The sequence below is a fragment of the Zonotrichia leucophrys genome, chromosome 12, assembly GCF_028769735.1.
Source record: "Zonotrichia leucophrys gambelii isolate GWCS_2022_RI chromosome 12, RI_Zleu_2.0, whole genome shotgun sequence".
NCBI classification, from domain to species: domain Eukaryota; kingdom Metazoa; phylum Chordata; class Aves; order Passeriformes; family Passerellidae; genus Zonotrichia; species Zonotrichia leucophrys.
The window spans coordinates 11797588-11818091 of record NC_088182.1 but is presented as its reverse complement, the minus strand read 5'-3'; the positions used below and the strand labels follow the sequence as shown (position 1 = coordinate 11818091).

At 49.7% G+C, this 20504-nt stretch overlaps 1 protein-coding gene across 10 annotated transcripts in view; it reads left to right on the top strand.

Moving 5' to 3' along the window:
* IP6K2 (inositol hexakisphosphate kinase 2) overlaps nucleotides 1–20504 on the top strand; it is a 49394-nt gene that overhangs the window by 11349 nt on the left and 17541 nt on the right. The window contains exons 1-2 of one of the 10 annotated variants that reach the window (XM_064724009.1): nucleotides 14931–15021; nucleotides 20082–20182. The exons of 2 other annotated variants lie outside the window; for them this stretch is intronic. The gene's annotated coding sequence lies outside the window, so the exon portion shown is untranslated. Of the gene's footprint in view, nucleotides 1–14924; nucleotides 15133–15427; nucleotides 15520–20081; nucleotides 20183–20504 lie in introns of those variants that run through there. 7 more of the 10 variants (XM_064724004.1, XM_064724006.1, XM_064724010.1 and 4 more) reach the window with 7 other exon arrangements.

Here is a 20504-nt window from a genome sequence, read left to right as displayed (position 1 = left end):
CTACCCACAACCCTGATCTGCCCCTCTGCTAATGACAGGGCTGGATGGCTCTGGGGGCAGCTGGCACAGGTCAGCACTTCAAAAAAATCACATGTACATCTGACCATGACGGGTTCTTAAAATAACCAGTCTGTTTAATGCAAGGAGAGTAAAACCAAGGTAATTTCTCACTTTCCCTTTGGCACAATCCTGAAGCAGAGGGCTCCAGGAGAGCTGTGCAGATAAGCTGCAGCAGTGCCCCTCACCAGTCTCATCACAGACAGACATTTTTCAAGGCTGAATTACACCCACTGCTCTGGTGGCTGTGTCAGCCAGCCTACTCCTCTGGGGTGAATGCAGGCTGACGTCATTGTTAGTAATACAACACATGGGCATTTTCCCCAAGGGCATTTCTTTGAGAAACTGGACTGAGGCATGACCTTCCACTAAGTACAGTTAATTGCTAACAGGAGCAGGGAGCTGAGGGGTGCCAGCCCTGATGCACAGAGGAGGGGCAGGGGGAATGAGGGAGCCAGGGTAATTTAGCACTGCATTCCCTTCCCATCCAGGTAAATCTGCAACATTTTCCAAAAATAAGTGACTCAGCCCTATCTGGCTGCCCAGGGCAGAGGACCCAGGAGCAATTCCTGTGAGAAGCCATTGGCTGGCTCCAGCATCAGATGGTTGTGGAGGGGGAGCATTGCAGGGATTTTTCCTGGAAAATCATTACATGTTTGACTCAAGTCGCTTCTTGAGAGAAGCAAGCACAGCCTGGTCCCCACAGAGCAGCACAGCAGGGAGGTGATATCACATCTGTTGGGATCACGAGCCTGTGTGGGACACCATTGCCTCCCTTTGCATCAGCACAGCGGGATGTCTCCTAAAGCACAATTAAATGGTCCCTGCTTAGCTCGGGGCATGCAGGGCCCCACGCTGGGTGGAGCTCTGAGTGTGCTGGGACAGAGTTTGGGGTTTGCTCTCTGCGTCACCAGCCAGGGGGTGACTTCTCTGTGGTTTCTGCCCAGAACATTGGCAGCTGACAGCCAATTCTGTGTGTCCCCCTCCCTGCTGTGCCCTGGGTGCTGTGAGGGTGTGGTATATGTCCTGGGGGCCCAGGCAGTGGTCTTGCTCCTCTAGGGATTTCTTCCCCTGTGTTTTCTGCAGAGGGCTGAAGGCTCTGAATTGCTGAAACCAGCACAGCTGAACCCAGAACTTGCTCCTGCCCAGTTGTGTATACATGAGAACACTGGTGTGGGGACGTGGGCAGTTGCCTCCTCTCCCCTGCAAGAGCCCTGGATGCTGGGCTGGGAAAGGTGTATTTCCTCAGGCACATTCTCACCCATTAATTAGGTAATGGACACTGTGGGACGAGGATTTGGTTTCACCCACTGTGATATCAAATGGAGATCGGGCTCTTGGCTCATGCCCTGCCCTCATTTAAGGGCTGTGCTGCCTGTGGCTGCTGTGAGGGCAGAAGGGCACCTCTGCTGCATGCCCTGTGCTTGGCATGGGCAGCTGCTGGGGCGTGGGACTGCCAGGCATGGTGTGGTTGTTTGTGGAGCAGCAGCTGCTCCTGGGCTCTCAAGGATGCTGAAAGAACACAGAGGGTCTCCAGGACATCCCCAGCATTCCAGTTCAGGGCATGGGGGCTGTGCAGAGGTTGGGGTGACCCCAGCAGCAGCCCATGCTCAAGGTGTTCCCATTTTTGCCAGCTGAGAGAGGTGGCACATGCTGTTAGCTGGCACAGCAGCAGGATGGCAGCACTGGCTGCACCCCCTCCCTGATGCCAGCAGGCCTCCAGCTGGTTTTGCAGCCAGAAACATTGCAAACACTGCATTCCCTATGCCACAGGTTAGCAAAAGCTCTGGCATTAACTAGAGCATCTTCCTGACGACCTGGAAAGGTGCAAGGAGCCAAGGGCTGGTTCTCATTAGCTCTTGGGGACCCAGAGTGGGGGTGATGTGCAGCCAGACTTCACCCTGCAATGCAACCTGGTGAACAACAATGGTGAAATCCATGCATAGCCACCCCAGCCGGGCTGGAGGAGATCCATCTCCCCTGTGAAGGCTCATTGCATTGCTGCCAGTGTATCCACTCACCCTGCAGCGCTCCTCTCTCATTTTAACATGCTTTTCTCATCTGCTACACTGTTATTTTGTTCTGAAAGAACTTCAGGGGATTGCTTTGTGTCCATCCTGCTGGGAAGAAGCAGAGCCACCCCTCTGCTCTTCTTGCTCCCTGGTGTAATGAGGCCTTTTCTTTTTCTTATTTTATTTTAGCGCTTTGATGTCACCATAATTTATTTTTGCAGCAGAGTTGTTTTCATGATAAAATGGAAATGTTTCTCATGGGTGGCTTTAGAATGAAAGGCTGAGTGAGGAGGCTAAAAATAGCATCACTCTAGCTGTGTGAGTGACTAGGCTGGGCAGGGGCTGCTTGGGGAGCTGGTGAGGGGACCTGGTGGTGCCCATGGCTGTGCCCAAGGAGACCCCTGCCAATGGTTAACCCTTGCTTCACTGGAGCCTCTGTCTGGTTCACCAGCCAAGTTGAGGATTGCTTTTCTCTGAAGATAACCTTGTTTATGCTGCATTAGGGGCAGAAATCCCCTCTCCTGAAATGTGATCCTCCTGAGATGTCTCCTCTCCTTGTGTGAGCTCTTGGTGGCTGCATGAGGACACAGAATCCCCACAGGAACATTGCAAATGGCATGGGTGCACAAGGCAGGGCTAGTCAGGGGATGCTGGAGCCCCCACCTTCTCCCCACCTCCAGAATGGAGAAAGTCAGGAGCTGGTGAGCAGCATGAAGCTAAAGAACCATAACTGAATGGCTGGGTCTCTCCCCAGAGGTGCACCAAGGGCAGCCTCTGTGGGAGCTGGATGTGTCCTGAGCAGGATGTGGCTGTCAGCCTTCATCCACTGGGAGTAATGCTGCTGGGGAGAGCTCTCCCAGTAATGTCTCTCATTACATGATCTGACTGCCCCGCTAGGAGGAAAGTTCATTCCTGTTTACCCTGTTGACTCATCTTGCCTTTCATCCTCTCTCTCAGATGTAACTTGTTATATGGTGCTATAAATAGGGTTTGCTCCTGATTACAAGTGCCCAGCTCTTACCATTTCTTGCCCAGGTGTGACGTCAGCAGAGAGCCTCCAGCATGGTTGTGTAACATTTCGTTTTGGTTCTGGGAATGGGAGTGGGTGGGTGAGCTTGTCTGGGGCTGTCTCCTCCTTTTATTTTTGATGGCAATAGCTCTGAGGGTGCCTCTGACCAAATCTCATCACAGCATCCCTTTCTGCTGCTCACTCACATCTCTTCTGACCTCCAAGTTCTGACTCCAAAATCCCGCTGCTGTGTGCCAGGCCTCACTGTCCTGGAACTGCAGAGCAGAACCACTCAGGCTGCTCCACAGTAGCTGAGAGCAGCTGGGCACCATGGCAATCCCTGTCCTGGTGGGCAGAGCCAATGCTTCAGTCACTTGGTGTCCCATGCTTCAGCTGCATATTAGCAGAATCCAGCATATTTCCCGAGTGAGCCTTCAGAGCCTGGTAAGTGTGTCGTGGATGGCAGGAAAACCATCCCAGGAGCTTTTTTTGCTGTGTAGGTGCACCGAGTCACCCTGCAGCCATCTCTGACTGGGAGGTGCCAGGCTGGCTGGCCTGGCACAGCAACGCTCCCAGGAAGCGTCAGCACATTGCTCAAAGGCGTTTGATATAAATAGCTGGGCGGCTCAAAGCAAAAGCTGCAATCAGGACGTGCCAGCACGAGACAGGAGTGGGTAAACACAGGTGGCTGCTGTGTCCGCCAAACACAGCTCAATGACACCACCAGCATCTCACAAGAGTGGCCCAGTGACATAAATATCCTCAGCATGGCTGCAAGTGGGGAGCAGGAAGAGCAGAGCTCACAGCTCTGATACGATGGCAGAGTCAGCAGAGATTATTTGGCTTCCTTTTACTCCATACAAATCCATACCTGGGAAGTTAAGGACATTGAAAATGATGGCAGGGATTGAGCTGACCTTGAGAGTGAGCACTGTGGTGCCAGGATATCTGCTTGGTAGCAGTGTCTGCAGAGTTTGGGGGCTGGTGGTGCAACTCCCAGCCTGAGGCACAGTGAAGTCAGCTTTTTACTGAGAAATGACTTTCAGCTGCATGCAGGCGGGGTTAAATTGCAGATGAAAGTCAAATATTTACAGCATTCAAATTAGCACAGTGATCTTCCGGGTTGGGAAACCTTGAGCACTGATTCCTGTGTTGAACAGAAATGTTGGCAAGCTGGTGGCTTTGCCCTGCTCTGGTCTTGCCACGGAGAGTGTGGACCAGCTAGCCTTGTTTCCCAGTGCTGTCCTTGAGGGACACCAGTTCCCTGTGGGTTTTTGATGCCATTCTCAGTGGGTGAAAGTTCTGGGGTGTGCTGCCAGGTTTTTAAGGCTAGGAAGAACAATGGTCTCCATTAAGTGGATGTGTTCCATAATGGGGGCTATTGTGACTCTAGCATTCCTTGGTCACCATTTGGGTGGTTAATTACCCTTGCTCTTAAGTACAGATAATTGTGCCTTATTGAAGGGAGGATGTTTAAGAGACAAAAGATGGGGTATGGGCTCTGCCTATCTCAACTGCAGTAGCTCCTCATGGACCTGCCAGGCGTGAGGGCAGATGGTTGATATACCAGGAATGAATGGTGCTGCATCTCCAGGTCATGGGCCACCCCTGAAGCTCTGCCTTGAACCTCCTAACACACTTTGAGGAGCCTGTCTCTATGGATCTGGGGTGATTTTTGACGAATTTGCATGACTCAGTGAATAGGGAATTGATCACTTGCCAGCAGGGCTGGTGTCACCAGCCAGTGTGAAAGAAATTTGATGGGAATAACCCATCAAATTTATTGAGGTGGTGGCACTGGAAGGGGAGCACCCTGGTGAGAGCCCTGGGGAAGAGGCTGGGACCAGAGAGCCTGGGTTTCCCAGCAGATTTAGGCAGCAGGATCTGGGCAGCCTCAAGCTGGTAGAAGCAGAAAACCTTATTGCCCTTATGACTGCTGTGCCATTGTTCCTAGTTTTGCCTTGCATTGATGGTCACAGATGTACTGGTTTTAACTGAGATGATGGAAACTGCTCTGGTGATAAGGAGTCTGTCAGGGCAGAAATGTGCGAGCTCATGCTGTGATGTCCCCACTTCACCCTTTCCAAAGCCCTCAGTGATAAGAAAGGCAGGAAAATGAAGAACCACAAATTCATACTTTGAAGAACTTCTCTGTTCACCTAAAATAAGGGGCAAAAAAGCCTGAGTGTGTTTTCCTACCCTCCCCATGGCAGCCCATAAGAGTGAGGCTGCCTTGAAGCTGCCCCAGTAGAGATGCAGGATTTGGGACTCTGCAGGGGGTTAAGGAAACTCTCCTGTGTGGTTACCTGCACAGGACACAGATGCTCTGTCTGTGGTGTTGATTGGCTCTGGATTGCTTCTGTGGCACCAGCCATGGCAGGGTGGCACAAGCTGTGCTCCAAAAGCCTGGAGATAGGGCAAATAGGTCTGGAACTGCTCTGAGAGGGCTGCAGCCCTGACTGAGGCACACAGACTGTGTCCCTGTGGGGTAACAGTGATAACAGGTGACAACAATCCCTGCCCGTTGTCAGCAGAGGTGTGCCACAGGCTTCACAAGCAATCATGAAGTGAGCCTCTTGTCAGCTTCCCAGGGATGGGAAAGCCAGTGTCAGCCCCTTTGGCTCCCCGTGGCTCCCACACGTGTGCATGCCACCGGCCTTGTGCCTCCCCATGGCACAGAGCCAAGCTGCTTGCAATGAGGGAACCAAAACACAGCAGCCAGGAGGATTTTGCAGGCTCTTTCATTAACCTTGGCCCAGATAGAGTTTGATTTAATAATCCATGCACAGATTGCCCAGATCAGGGCAGCATTTGCCTCATCTCTGAGATGAGAGACAGAGAAAATCATCAGGAATGTTTTTTTCAGAAAACTTCATCATCTCCATTACCCATCTGACAGATTGGCCTAGGAAGGGGGGCAGCTGCCTTGCTCCATGCCAGACACAGCTCACATTCCTCCCATCTTCAGCACGGCTGCTGTGCTCACTCAGCTTAGGAGGCCTGCCCTACTTTGGATCAGCCCACAGCATCTTTGATTTTGAGGTCAGTGACAGCTGCTGGCTTGCCCGCACGCCCTTACGCCGTGTTTGCTTTTGAAGCAGCTCAATGTAAATTCAGAACTCACAGCTTCCTTGGGCTGCTTTAACTGTTTCAATATTCCTGCAGAGGAACTTGTTGTGAATTGGGATGGGGTTCAAGCCTTCTTATAGCTGTGGGTTTGCACTGAATGAGGCTTCAGTTGTTCTGCTTATTTCTGGGTTTGATTATTGATCCCTCACTAATAACTGAGGAGGAGACTGGAGGGCTTCATTGTCATCTACAGCTTCCTCTCAAGGGGAAGCAGAGGGACAGGCATTGATCTCTTCTCTGTGATGACCAGTGACAGAAGCCAAGGGAATGGCATGGAACTGTGTCATGTGAGGTTTAGGCTGGATATTAGGGAAAAGGTTCTTCACCCAGAGGGTGGTTGGGCGCTGGAACAGCCAGCCCAGGAAAGTGGTAAGGGCACCACAGCTGCCAGAGATCACAAAGTTCCCAGTGCTCTCAGGCACATGGTGTGACTTACTGGAGTTGTCCTGTGCAGGATCAGGAGCTGGACTCAATGATCCTTGTGGGTCCCTTCCTCAGGGATAGTCTATTATTCTATGAATTTGTGATAATTGCTTTATGTTTGGCTCACACATAATCTGTAATCTGTAATACTCCTTCTCCTTTGGGAGATGATCTTTGCAATTCTCTGCTGACCTTCTACAGCCTCTCCCCTTTGGGGGATGTTGAGCTTTTCTGGTGAGGTGTTTGCCCCATGCAGCTGAGAATGCACGCCCTGCCAGCCCTTCCCTGGGCAGAGGCACCAGGATACACCCTGCAGTCCTTCTCCACTGGCCAAGCCCTCCTGCTGCCTCACTGGGAGAGCCTTAGCCCATGGTGACAGCAGCTGGAGAGCAGCAGGAGGCCAGCAAGTTGTCATCTCTGTGCTGGGAGAACATGCTGTTCCCTTCTGCGAATGACTCGGGAGGAAGGAATTTCACTCAGAATTTCCTCCTTAAGAGCTCCAGCCCTTGTTCTGGCCAGATGCTTCTGGGAAAGGGATTTTGGCCAGCTGGGATGCAGGAGGAGGGCAGAGAGGGATTTTAGGGACGGGATGTCCCTGGCTAAGGGTGCTGAGAGCTTGGATCCCCTTATTTCCTAATTTCTGCTGATGGCTCTGGCACAAATTTCTGTAGCTGGCTACCAGGGAAGTTCTGAGATGGGGAGGAGAGAGGTTAAAATCCGTTGTGGCTCAGGCAGCCCCTGCAGGGCCCCAGAGGTGCTGGTACACACAGTGACAGTGTCAGCATGCTTGGGAAGGCATGCCAAGCATTTGCAGCCTCTCTGGCATGCTGAGGGCTCATGGAGATCCCCTGCCCCTCCTTGCTGCCCCAGGCCTCTATCACTTGCCCTGGGCAAGCTGCCCACAGCTGTCCACCCAGGGCCTGCAGGGATCTTCATGTCCTCTTTGCAAAGAGGTGCCAGCTGAAGCTTCCTCTATGCCACGTGGCTGCTTGTGCCACCTTACAAGCTGAGGCACCCTTCCACGTGGCCGGTCAGCACGTGAACTGCTCTTGCCCAAAAGCACGAGCCAGCTGCCCGGCTGGAAATCATGACTTCCCTGCCATAGCTGCTCTCTCTTTTACTTGCTCCACAGCCACGCTGTTCTTGTTTTGGCTCAGTGGTGGTCTGGGTTCTGTGAACAGCTGGCATAATTAGTGTTTTTGGTGCCACTTGCTCATCACGGGCATTGAAACCCTTTGCAAATTTCTCTGTAAGAAGTAGGTCAACATCAACGCTCTCTTTGGAAAGAGGAGAGGCACAGAGGATTAATTAACTTGCTTGGTGTTGCAAAGCTAGGCAATGGCAGTGCTGTCAGAAAGCATCCCCTGGTCCTGAGGGAAGAGGAGCTCTTGTGGCAGGGGGCAGGGTGCTCCTCTTCCCTGCTGGGCACGATGGAGGATGGAGAGGCTCCATCCAGCAGCTGGCTGGTGCAGTCTGCAGTCTCAGGCTGCTGCCCGAGTGATAAAGCTCCCATCCTTACAACCTTACAGCTCACTGTTGCTGATGCCTGGATGTTTGCAGCCACTGCCTGTTTCAAAGCAGCAGATGCTGGCAGTGATGTAACCAGGTACTAAAAATAGCCTGAGGAAGAGTTCCTGAAACAGCATGAGAAACTGCAGGGAAGGCATAGATGGGAAGACTGAATTCATGAGAAATTACGTTCCCAATCAGTGCTGATTCAGTCTATCCACTTGGCATTGCCTGGAGTGCTGCTGCAGCAGGGGCCATGGGCCAGGAGCACTGGCTGCTGCCAGCTCGCTGGGTCCTGCAGACCTGGTGCAGCTTGTTCATCTCAGTTGGGAAACAGCTCTGCTCATCCCCATCCTTCCCAACTCTCATGTGGGTCTTCTGGCTTGCGTTCTTACCTATGAAGAGCTGGTGGGGAACACCATAGCTGGGCGGTAGGGAAGGACTGAGAGTCTTCAGCAAGGGATAGGAGTTGTGAGTCACAGCCATGGGCACACACGTTACAGGATTTTTTTGGGACTGGTGTGCCAGTGAGTGAAGCAATCTGCTTGGGAAGCCCCCATGAGCTAACTGTGGAACCTGCAGCAGTTCAGCCCACCCTTCCATGGTGCCCATCACATGAGGCTGAGCTTCCCTCCATGGCCATGGCCCCAAGGGGACCCTGGATCTCACAGGCACCGCCAGCCTTCCCTGCAGCACTGTGGGCTCTGCCTTCAGCACTACCAGCTCTTCAGGGGGAGCAAATCCATTGAAGGGAAGGATTTTGCTCATCCATGACTAGAGAGATTTAGTTGTGTTTTTATTATATGAGCTAGACCTCCTTGTTTAGGACATCCTGGCAGAGTTTTCCCCCTTAAGGTGGGATGAAAATGCTTATCTACAAAGCTAAAAGGCACATGGGGTTATGTTCTGGCTTCAACAGCATCACTTCCTCCTTGATGGCTGCAGTAACATGCATGACTGCTCAGGGGGAAACCAACAGGAGGAGCAGGCAAGGGGAAGGAACAGGAGGACACATCCAAGCTCTTCCACAAAAGATAAAATGTGAGAGCAATGCGGGGAATGCCACTGGGGGCACTCTGAAGGGTGGAAGGGAAGAGGAGGGAGGCTTTGGCTCCTAGAGTGGGGCATTAGTGCCAGAATGTCGGCATCTGAGCCTGTGGTTATTTGGTTCTGTGGACTTGGGGGCAGGGGACAGAGCTGCTGGTGAGTCTGCTACAAGCTGGAGCCATGCTTGATTTCTGTGAGGAAGGAGGTATTGCAGACAACACCTGGCCCAACTGCAGCAAGATAGATTGTGGTGAGTGAGGTCAGAAGCACCTTCCTTCCTGCACAAAAGGCGCCCTGTGATGTGTGAAATACAGACAGTCCCCTCTCAATTGCTATTTCTGCCAGCTTTTATTTCTCTCATTTGACTTAGTGGTGTAAAATCTTGCAAGCATTAAGTCTGTTGAATGGGGATGAGAAGTTTTAACCAGTTCTTCGCCTGAGGGACTCAATGAGGGATGTCTGCAGCTACTGAGATAAAGCTTTTGACCTTCTCTTGCCTGCAGACACCTCCCAAAAGCTCTGCTGAGACCAGCCCTGAACCCATGAAAAGTGGGAGCAGGATTTCTGGTGTATGTCTAGGCAAAACCAGGCTGAGCAAAGTGGCTGCAGAAGTGAAAATGGCATTCAAAGGCCAGGGTGGCAGGTTTAAAGCAGCTAAAGGACAAGCTTATCTTGATTGATGTTTATATCTGAACTAACTTAGCCCTGCCCTAAATAGCCTGTCCTGCTGTGCTGCACTGAGCAGTGCTGGTGACATTTTGGCAGTACCAGGTGGGTAGGTGTGGTGGAGCGTGTGTCTGCGGGACACCAGCCAAAGCCCAGTATCACCCAGCTTGGGAAGTTCCCAAAATGTTCACTGGAGGAGTTTCAGCTCTTAGTCATGCTGCTGTGCATGCTGGGGAGGTGGGCCTGTTTTGCTGAAGGCAAAAGCATGAAACTCTGACTGTATAGAGGGCAGGGAGCAGCGCTGCAGGGCGAGGTTTGGGTGCCCCAACCAAGACTGAGGTCTCTGGCCAAAGGCTGGAGCAGAAAGTGCAATCCCAGACACAGGGATCTGGCCCTAAGCACCCCCATTATAAACATTAGTATTCCACAAATAATAATACAAATGGAGATAATTAGTCTGGCCTGCTCAAACAGCCCTTGCACCACTGCCTGGCCCTGTGGGATAGAGAAAGGAGCAGAGGGACTTATTCACCAAGGAGTGCCTAAGGGAGGCTCAGGAGAAGGAGAATCAGCCAGTGGAGCTGCAGGAGATCAAGCACTGGGGGACAGGGCTGCTGCAGCCTACAAGCACAAGAGGAAACTGAAACTGCCAGCTCTTTCTGGCTTCAGCTGAGATGGTCACCCATGGAGCAACACAGCACTGACATGGGAGGCAGGAGTAAGGAGCTGACCCAAACCTTTGTGTATTTGGGTTTTCACTCTGGCTGCAGTCTGCTGCCCCAAACACAGCCCCCCAGCCTGAGAGATTCCCAGTACAGCCTCCCAGTAATGCTGGAAGGCCATGTGTGGGTGATGCCACTGTGCCAGGGTGGCCATGGCTGTGTGCCTCCAGTGTTACCAGTGCCCACCAGGAGCTGGGGTCCTGTCTGAGCATTTAAAAGCTTTGCCTTGCCCAGCATGAAAACTTAGGAAAGATTGTATGGAAAAAACCCTCTGCCCTCTCCTAACCTTTGGGAACTACTTGCTATCTCTGTATTGTTCTTTTCATGTGTTTTTTGGCAAGTTGTTTTATCCTACAATAGCACACGAATTCTGCCGTGGCAGCAGATCACTAGGTAGGAGTCCCACTGGAGAGTTACAGCCTGGGCAGGCAGGACTGGTGAAGGGAGGGCAGTGAGGGGGCACAGCTGTAAGTGGCATTTTGTTGTCAGGAGACCAAGGCAGATCTCTGTTAGCAGCCCATGGGCACTGTTTCCAGAGTGCTGTATGGCAGAGGGGCAAGACAAGCTTTCTGAGGCTGGGGATCTCATCTGAACCCCACAGGAGTGGATTTGGGAGTGGGTCTGTCAAGGGCCCTTGTTCTCAGAAGAGGCTGAAGGTCTCCTGTGTCAGGCCAGGTAGTGGTTGGCATGTGCTGCTGGCTCAGAGGCAGCTCTTTGTTGCTGCTCTCTTTTCTGATTGCACTCCTTGCTCTTCCCCAGGCAGCAGAGCAGGCTGCAGCAGGACGTGGGCACAAACAGCCAGTTCAGGCTCCTGCAGAAAGCCAGCAAGCACGGGCACCTGGGCTGTGACACTGAGTCCCTTGCCAGCAGTGCACTGCTGCTGGCCCCATTACCAACACAGGTGGCTCACAGGTGCTCCCTGCTTGCCTGAAGCACAGCCAACAAATTAAACCTTCAACCATAAATTACAGATGGTTTTGTCCTGTGGTTCCTGGGTCTGGTCAGATCAGCTGAAAGGAACTTGGGGTGGAGAAAATCCTTTGCTTTTTCAGGAAAGCGCTGAGCCTTGACCTGCAATCCCTCACACCCTGCCTGGTGGAGCAGCTGCTGTCAGCTCTCATCCCTACAGAGCTCTTGAGAAATTGCAGAGCTGTGCTCTGTGCCAGTAAACAAAGTCCAGTTGTGTTTTTCTTACATGACCCATCCATCAACATGTAACTGCCCAGGAGTAACAGAAAGTGCCTGGCAGAAAGGATGGGGTTGCTCAGAGGGTGACTGAACTGCTGGGGCTTTGCTGGCTTTGCTGCTCCCAATGCCAAAACCCCAACCCATTGCTATCCTTCTTCTGCTCGCTCCATCCTCATAATTACTATTTTTGACCTTGGGAGGACTGAGGACTGAGCATGGAATCTGTTTCCGTGCAAGACACCTTTAAAGCATGATATTTCCCTGCTACTTCATTAAGCACTGTCCTCCTTTATTGGCCTGGCTTTTTCAGTCCTGAATCAGACACATCCTCTGATGAAATGTTTTGCAAGTAAATAATAACTAGAACCATGTGCATTAATTTGAGCTACCACAGGCACATAAAATAGCACAGACCACACCATGCAGACAAAGCATGGGATTAAGATTGTTGGTGAGGAATATGCAGTTGGAACATTGTAATGGGTTGAAACTGGGTTGGTAAGAAGTGGTTGGATTTTGGGAGGTTGATAATTATTTGATTCAGATTCTTGGTTTTCATATAAATAAAATTTTGCAACCTTCACATGGTAAGAATAATACTGAATTAGGGAATTTTACACCAGTCCTCTGCTCCCTATAAAAGGTTCAATTCTTAAATCCTTAGCAAGGGAGATGAAAAAATAAAAAGGCAATAATTTTATGCTTGAAGGTGTGTCCTCTGGATTGTGAATTTGACAACACAAGAGGGAGAAGCTTACTCTGCTACTTCCTGTACTGTACCAGTTCAGTAAATAACAGGAAGTGCTTGTTCTTTTAAACTGTCTGTCTGGCACTTAATTGTACATATGTGTATATATACACAGTGTACACAAGGAGAGGAAGGTGTTTGCAGAATGGGAACATTTGTTGCCTATTTGTTTTGTGAATGCTTTAGGCAGTGGGAGAAACTGCCAGCATGAGCAGATCCTCACAGGCTTAAATGCATCTCCTTTGTCCTGGGGATGAGGAGGAGGAGGGCTGAGTTGCATTGTTATTGCAGTGACTCCTGCAGCTAAAGCTCCTTATGCTGGCCTCACACCATTGCATGCCAGGGGAAAATGTTTCAAGACGTGCTGTGGGGTCACCTGGACTGCCATGCAGCCAAAGGATCAGCTCTCCTTGTGTGGACAGGAGCACAGCTAGCTGGAGGTTCATCATCCTGGACCTGATGGGATGCGGGGCTGGAAGTCTAGGAAGTGACTCTAGGACGTGTGCAGGCAAGAGCAGTGTGGGAATGAAAGGCTGCCAAGCTAAACTCAATGCTGACATCTTATTACAGGCATGAACTGTATCAGGGAAGCTGATCGTGGAGGAGGGAGGAGATGCCAAGTAACTCAAATAGCCTGGAATTACTCCCCCGCTAATTAAGAGGAACGAAAAGTGCAGCGAGGAGTGAGGCTGGAGGAAACCTATTGCTGTTGCTGATGTGAGCATGGGGGAGTGTTCCCAGCCTCTGGAGGGCTCATGAGCCACCCACTGGGGAAGGGTCCCACGGTCACCTCAGATCCCCTCTCCCTGTGCCAAGGGAACATAAATCAGATGGGCTAGCTCTGTGCTTGCAAACACAGATTAAAACTAGCAGCATGTGTCAATACCCTCTAGTCATAACTGCCAGTCAGATTTCTTCAGTAAATTACAGGCCTGCCCTCTCAAGACCAGCTTCAGCCCAAAGAGGCATAGATTTGAAAAAAAAATTAAATATCTAAGGGAAGTCATCAGGTTTAAATGCAGAGAGACATACACAAAACCAGACTTTTATATTAATATAATCATGATTGCACCAGGCAGATAAATGAAAACACTCTCACCAAGCAGGCCTGCTTGGCTGTGACTGTCAGCCTGATGAACAAGAGAGATATTTTATGCAGTGAGAACCAAGGGGTATAATTGTCTCTTACACAAGACTCTAGCCATGCTTTTGCTTTAGAACAATTAGAAACCAGAGATCTCTTGCCCTCTAAACCTCTTTGGTGAACCAGTGCTCACCTCTCCAAACCAAGGAGCTATTCCTGAGCCAGAGAAGCCCGAGGCCCACACAGGCAGGCAGTTGGGAAGCAGAAGTGGGAGGTTTGAGCAAGATGCCCCATGCAGCCCTGCCTTGGCAGCTCAGAGCCAGAAAGGCTGGGTCCCCTCCAGACAAAAAGGATGCCTGTTGCTGGGTGTGTTGTGTAGCAGAAGTGTGGTGGCTTGTGTGGCTTTTAGCTCTCTGACCTTTATTTAAATGAAATGCAGAGTAATTTGTATCTAAGTGGAGTTGTTCTGTCTCATTAGTGTGATTAAGTAGATGGCAGAGCGTTACTAAGTTCATTGTCAGAGAGACTGTTGCTTAGTAATTTAAACTGCAATTATCTCGTTATTCTTTTTTCCTTACAATGATGGTGGCTGTTGTTACCCGCAGCTCACTTTGCATTCAAACCTTAACGACTGTGATTGCACTTTGAGCATCAGCCACTGGGCCGAAGAAGTCATCCAGGGTGAAGCGGAGTGGGGAGAGCCTCCAGGACCTTCAGCTGTGTTTGCCTGGGAGTTTTGGTGGATAGAAACAGAAGCACGGGATGTGCAGTGAGCTCAAGCACACAGCCCTCAAGGGCTCGGCAGGTGTTCCGGCTCCAGCGGGCGAGCTGTCCTGGAGCCCCGCAGCCGAGCCCGGGGCCCGTCCCAACTGAGGGCAGCGCCGCACACCAGGGGACAAATGGTTTCCAAGCAGGCACTGAGGGCAAGTGACCGAGAGCCCTGAGCAGGGCTGCGGAGGTGGAATCGACAGGTCAGGGAGGTGAACGGGATGGGCCACACCCTGTGCGTGCCTGCTGCTGCCTCACAGCTCGGGGCCACAGCCGGCTGCCCAGCACCGGCCCGGACACCCAGCCCTGTGTGTGCCTCGCGGAGCGTTGGCAGGGCCCGCTGGCAGGCCCGGAGGGGTCGCTTGTTCCTCGGCCCTGCTCCCCCGTGTTCCCCTGGAAGGGCAGGCGGCCGGGCCGGGCTGCGGAGGAAAACCGGGGCCGAGGCCGCCCCTGCCTCGACTCCCCTGCCCCGCTCCCCTGGCAACAGCGGCGCCGGCGGCGCCCAATCAGCGCGCGGCGGTGCGCGCCCAGCCAATGGAGAGGCGGGCAGGAGGGCGGGGCGCGCCGGAGCGAGGAGGGCCGGCCACGCGCCGCGCCGCCATCTTGACGTCTGAGGAACAAAAGCGCTGAGGCCGCCGCCGGCGCCGGCCCAGCACCAGGTAATGGGCGCGCCCCGCTCCCCCCGCCGCCGCTCCTGCCCCGGGGGCGGTCGCCGCTGGGGGAACAGTTGCCGTTCCGCCCGCCCGCAGCTCGGTGCCTGGCCCGGCGAGGTGGGGATGGGCGGCTGCCCGCAGGGGATGCTCGGTGACGGCCTCGGGGCATTGCCGGGCTCGGCGGGCAGGGAGGGGGGCGCTGGCCTGGAGCCACCCCGGGGATGTGGGTGCGGCCGGGGTGGGGACAGCGGGGACAGCGTTCGCGGAGCATCCCCGGCCACTCGGCGCTTCCTGCGCTCCCCGCCGTGCGGGGGCTGCCGGCCGGGCCGGGCCGGGCTGGGCGCGGGGGGGCCGCGGTGCCGCTGCCGGGGCTCTGAGCCGGGGCTGGTGCTCGGCTCCCGCTGTTACTCAGCAGGTCCGTGAGTCCGCAGACGTTGTCTGGCCGTTTTGCCCGGGTGATGGGTGTGCTGCTGCTGCTGCTCTGACGGCTGCTTGGTGCGCTCGGTAATAGTTCTAAATGAAAAACGGGTGCTGGGGATGCGTTGCATAAGTAGATGTGATGCTCAAAAACGCCCTTTTTCTCTGTAAACTGAAAGTTCTGGATGATGCCTTATTAAGAACTGTTTTGAGGATGACGATTTTGTAATACCTTTTTAACGTGGCTTGGGAGCTGCAGTCGGTTTAAACAAAAACACTTAGGACTGAGACTTTGGAAATAGTCATCCAGCTTAAAAAAAATGTTATCGTTGTTGATAGAATAACAACTTCTTGGTAGTTACACCCTGATATGCCCTTGGCCTTAATTCTACTGTGAAAACTACGCATGTTTAACGCTGATATCTTTCCTGATATATGCTGGCATTTAATTGCCCTCTCCTTCTAGGCTGCCTTTTTTTTTCTCCTTTTTTTTTTGACACAGTGCCTTATGTGTCCCATACACTCAGGTGTTTTAGAAATGCATCCAGTGCCCCTGTGCTTTTTGTGAACATCGAAGGGGACAGTTTTGTTTCAAATACTCTAATTAGAATTTTGCTTTAATACTTGGTTCTGGAATATTAATGTTTGGTAGAACTTCTTAGTCAGGTGATGTATTATTGGTCATTACTCAACATGCAGCACTGAAATGGTAGTAGAACAGATCTGACACTTGGGGATAGCAAGGTCAGGGTTGTTTTGGCCAAGAATTGGCCTCTTTGCTCATAATTTTTCTCATATATAACACAAAACCGACTTGTAAAGTTTTCTTTAAATTGAATTAATTTGTGTGTTTTCAGGACTTAATGGTAACATTTAGGAATGGAAACTGGTTTTATGTACACATGCATCCATACATAAATATGTGTGTTTTAAAAATGAACTGATTAATTTGTTTACTCTTGCTGATTTAACATTTTCCAGATTGCTGTTTTTTTTTTTCTTTAGGAAATAAGGAAGAACCCAGTAATTTAATTGCCAGAATTCAAGAAAATTTATTTTTTAAAAATAATCTTAAGTGTTCAGAAGTTAAGGATCATGGGAAGGATTACAGCCATTCATGTGTACTTGTTTGTAAGAAATTCCAGACATTAAACTTGGCTGTGTAGCTTTTCATAAATTTACATTCATTTAATTGAAAAACTGTTTTTATGCCTTTTCTCGTCTTTGATGTTTATACTTTCTGAAATAACAGTCTGTTATCTTGTCTGTGGTACTTCATTTATACAAGCACTACAAGCTTCATGTTGCTGCTTCCTTTGGAGGAAAGGTGGATCAGAGCTGTCACAGCCATGTGGGGGTGGAAGTTTGGAAGCAGCTGGAAAACTGGACAGTGGTCAATCATATGAATCATGGGCTTTGTACTTAGAAAAATTCTTTCCCTACCAGTTGCTTTGAAGGAATTTAGCATTTGTCAGTCATGAGGTTTTGAAAAACCAGGATAGGAAAAGATGTTACAGAACCTCTCTGCTGCCTGTCAGTGGCTGGGCTTCCATCCTCATCGGTGGTGTTGGTGTTGCTTTAGCTGTTCTCCAGTCAGCTGGGGAGAGTGAGGTATTTTGGGGAAGTTTTTAATGTTGAAGGGTAGAGGAAGGATGCAACCCTCGAGGCACTGGGGGTGTCAGTCTGTCAGCAGTGGTGACACAGAAATGTCTGCCCTTTTGGGTGAGCTGGAGGCAGGGAAATGTCTGCTGGCAGGCTGCTGCTGAAAGATCTGCTTCACTAGTGACGTGGAATATCTTTGTGGAATTACCTACAGGGATAAATGAAATAGAAACCATTCTTTAGAAAGCTCTAGTTCTTTACTGTCTGAGTATTTTGAGTGAATTAAACTGGGAAATTCTGGAGTAACTGGTATTAAGTGTCAGTTCGTTTCAATGATTCTTAATTTGATGGTCTTTGGAAATGGGGAGATGGCTGGGGTGTTTGTGAGTCAGGAGTGCTGCTCCTGCAGCTGGGTTAGCACCTGCCTGAGCTTGAGAGCAGCTCCAGGACCAGAACAGGCAAAACAACAAATGTCTGCTCTCTGACATCCCCAGTGCTGGCCTTCCTGGGGAGCTGTGCTGCAGGTGGCAAAGGCTGGTTTAGAGGTGAACCAAGGTTTGATGTGGGTTTTGGTGCTCAGCCAAGGTATAGGTTCTTCCTTTTTGATGAAATTCACTGGTTTCCTGAATGTTTCTGCACCCTTGCTTAAACACAGAACTTGTTTAATGGGTAGGAACATATTCCAAAAGTTCACATACCACATCCAAAGATTGAAAGGGCAGAAACTGAGCTGCAGCTATAATTTTTATCTTGTGTGTGCTATTTACTGCTCTAGTTGTACCCAAAGTGTGGGGGTAAGAGCCAAATATAGAGCAGTTTGAAATTTTCTTAAGCTGACATTTTACATTCATAATAATTCTTATTTATCTAGTGAGCATGGGCTGGAACCATTAGCTGCAAGCTGTCAGGTTTTACACTGACGTGTGGAGAGACCTTGCCGCCTCTCATTCAGCTCAGCCCCTCCTCAGCTGTTGAATTTGCCGTGCTTGGCTCCTCCCTGCTGGCACGAAGCTGCCGTCGGTCTCCAGGCAACGCAGGTCCGGCTCAGCATCTCTGCCTTGCTTCAAGAGATGGAAATTTTCCATTGCAGGGAGAGGATTTTTCCTCTTGCTAATTCTTTTATCTGGCTTGCTTGTCTTGGCCAAGGTCGTTGCATCTTTGAAACAGTACAGGGATAGATCACAAATATTCAGAGGTTATATTTTAAGGATTTTGAGATAGCTGCAGATATGAATTTCTGTAATTTTTGTTAGAAATATCTCATTAGGATGTTAATTTTGGGTCTTTCATAGTAATTTATTTTATTGCAAAGTGGTTCTTTCTTTCCTGCTTCTGTAAAATCTGTGTGGCATTGTATCACTTGCTGCAAGCAGCTAGAAATTTCTCCTGCAAAATCTGTAATACTGGAAGGCATAATGGAAACAAAATTGTTTGTTCAAATGAAGGTCTGTCATTGGTGATGTTTAATCAGGTGTTCAGAGCTTGAAATCTGAAATCTTCTGCAAATGCTTGGCTCGTGTGGCACAAAGGCATTGCAGCCCAGCCAGGCTGTGTCAGAATAAGGGATGATAATGTTGATAATAGGTACAGAGTGTACCACTCTGCTGTTATCAGCTCTCAGCCTGCAGCCTTTGACCCTCTGCCTGCACTGCTCCTGCATCTGGAGGATTCTCTGTTGGAGACAGCTGGAACCAGTTACTGCCCACTTTGCCTTTTTCCTGGGAAAAGCAAGGCTTGCTCATGAAATGGCTTTGGGCATGAGAGTGTGGCTTTGTGTGAGTGCCATGGTGGATGGAGGGCAGGAGGTGGCACAGGCAGTGCCTGCTTTGGGGCTGGGCCCCTGCTCACCAGCCACACCAACAGCAGCCATTGAGCTGTGCTGCCTCTCTTGGGCCCTGTCCTGCTGTGCTGGCCTCCACAAGGTTGGAAGGAAAGGGAAAAAATAATTTGGATGACTTGCTTAAGCTGGTTAGTGGCATCCCAGGTTGTTGAGACTTAAAATGAACAGACTCAAGGACAGAAGATACAATTATTGAGGTTATTTTTCGTTAGAAAAGGCAAGGGTTTGGGAGGTTTATGCCAAAGTCTATATTGGAATGAGTACAGCAAAAATGATTTTACTTTCTTGAAGCACAGTGGGCTTTAAGCATACCCAAATAGCTGTGCAGTGCTGTGATGCAGAAATTTTCTACACTGCCTGAAACCTTATCAGGAATTTTGGGTGCTGCTTAATTTCATGCTTATTGAAGATGACCTCTTTTCTTTTGACATTTGCTCTTTTCCCTTTTCATATATTTTTCCAGAAAAATGGCAATTCATTTGCCTTGTGCTTTGGATATATGGAGACAGTGTGGTGGCAATGGATTTTTTTTTCAATGACATAATTTAGTGTCATGAGGTTACAGAAATGAGAAATGAAACTGCCTGACATGATAGGCATAATCTTTACCTTTCTGAGGTGTTACCACTTTCAAAAGGTTGATTGAATTTAATAGAAGATAGAAGGTTAAATTGATGGGTAGGTGTGTTCCTACTCTTATAACTGTCATTGCAACTGGGAATCTGTTCAAGATACCTTAGGAAAATTGGTTCTGGCTTAATAGAACCAGTCAGTTTTCTGAAAAGACATCTGTGAGTATTAACGTTGAGGGTATAGTTCTTGATAACCCTGACCAAAGTTACATAAGAAAAATTCAAAAGTTGTGGCATTTCCAACAAGGAGGGAACAAAAAGATGGGAACAAAATTTGGAATTTGTGGAGATAGATAAGTAGTCCCTTGAGTGTGAAGGTAGATGAAATAAATGCTGATGGAGGTGCAGTGAATTGCCTGGTGAGATGATGACTGACTTCAAGTTTTTCCATTAAACAAAGCCTCTGACATATTTAAACCTAAGTGCTGAATTATAATTATGTCTTAAAGGGCAAATAATGTTTTAACATAACTTTGTGCGACATTTGCTTTCAAAAAATAAAGTGTTTTTTTTATAAGCTTGACTTCTTGAAATATTTTCTCCCCCTCATAATGTGCTGTTTTTTGGAAATGCAGAGTTGGAACATCAGCACACTCTGGATGGTGGTGCTATGTTGTGGAATTTTGAAGACAAAATATTTTTTTGGCAGTCGTCCAGTCTGCTTCTTCCCTTTTTGGTGAGTGATGATTTCTCTTTGAAGACAGTTGTGCAGTGCACACTTGGTGGCTGCTATAAAAATTGCCTCTAAAGCAACAGATATTTTTAGGGGAATAAGACATCCTCCAGCTGTATCCCATTGCCTGGCCTGTTTAACTAGCTAGCTCTTGTGTATCAATAAATGTATTTCAGCCTGCTTCAAGGATAGGAGCAATACAGCCAAGCTCCTGATGAAGCTTCCTTTTCTAGATTACTGAAATTGATAAGATTTTTTTCAAGTGGTTTTGTATTGCTGTTTGAATATGTAAACTGTATGAGATTAAAATGGATTAATTCTTTGT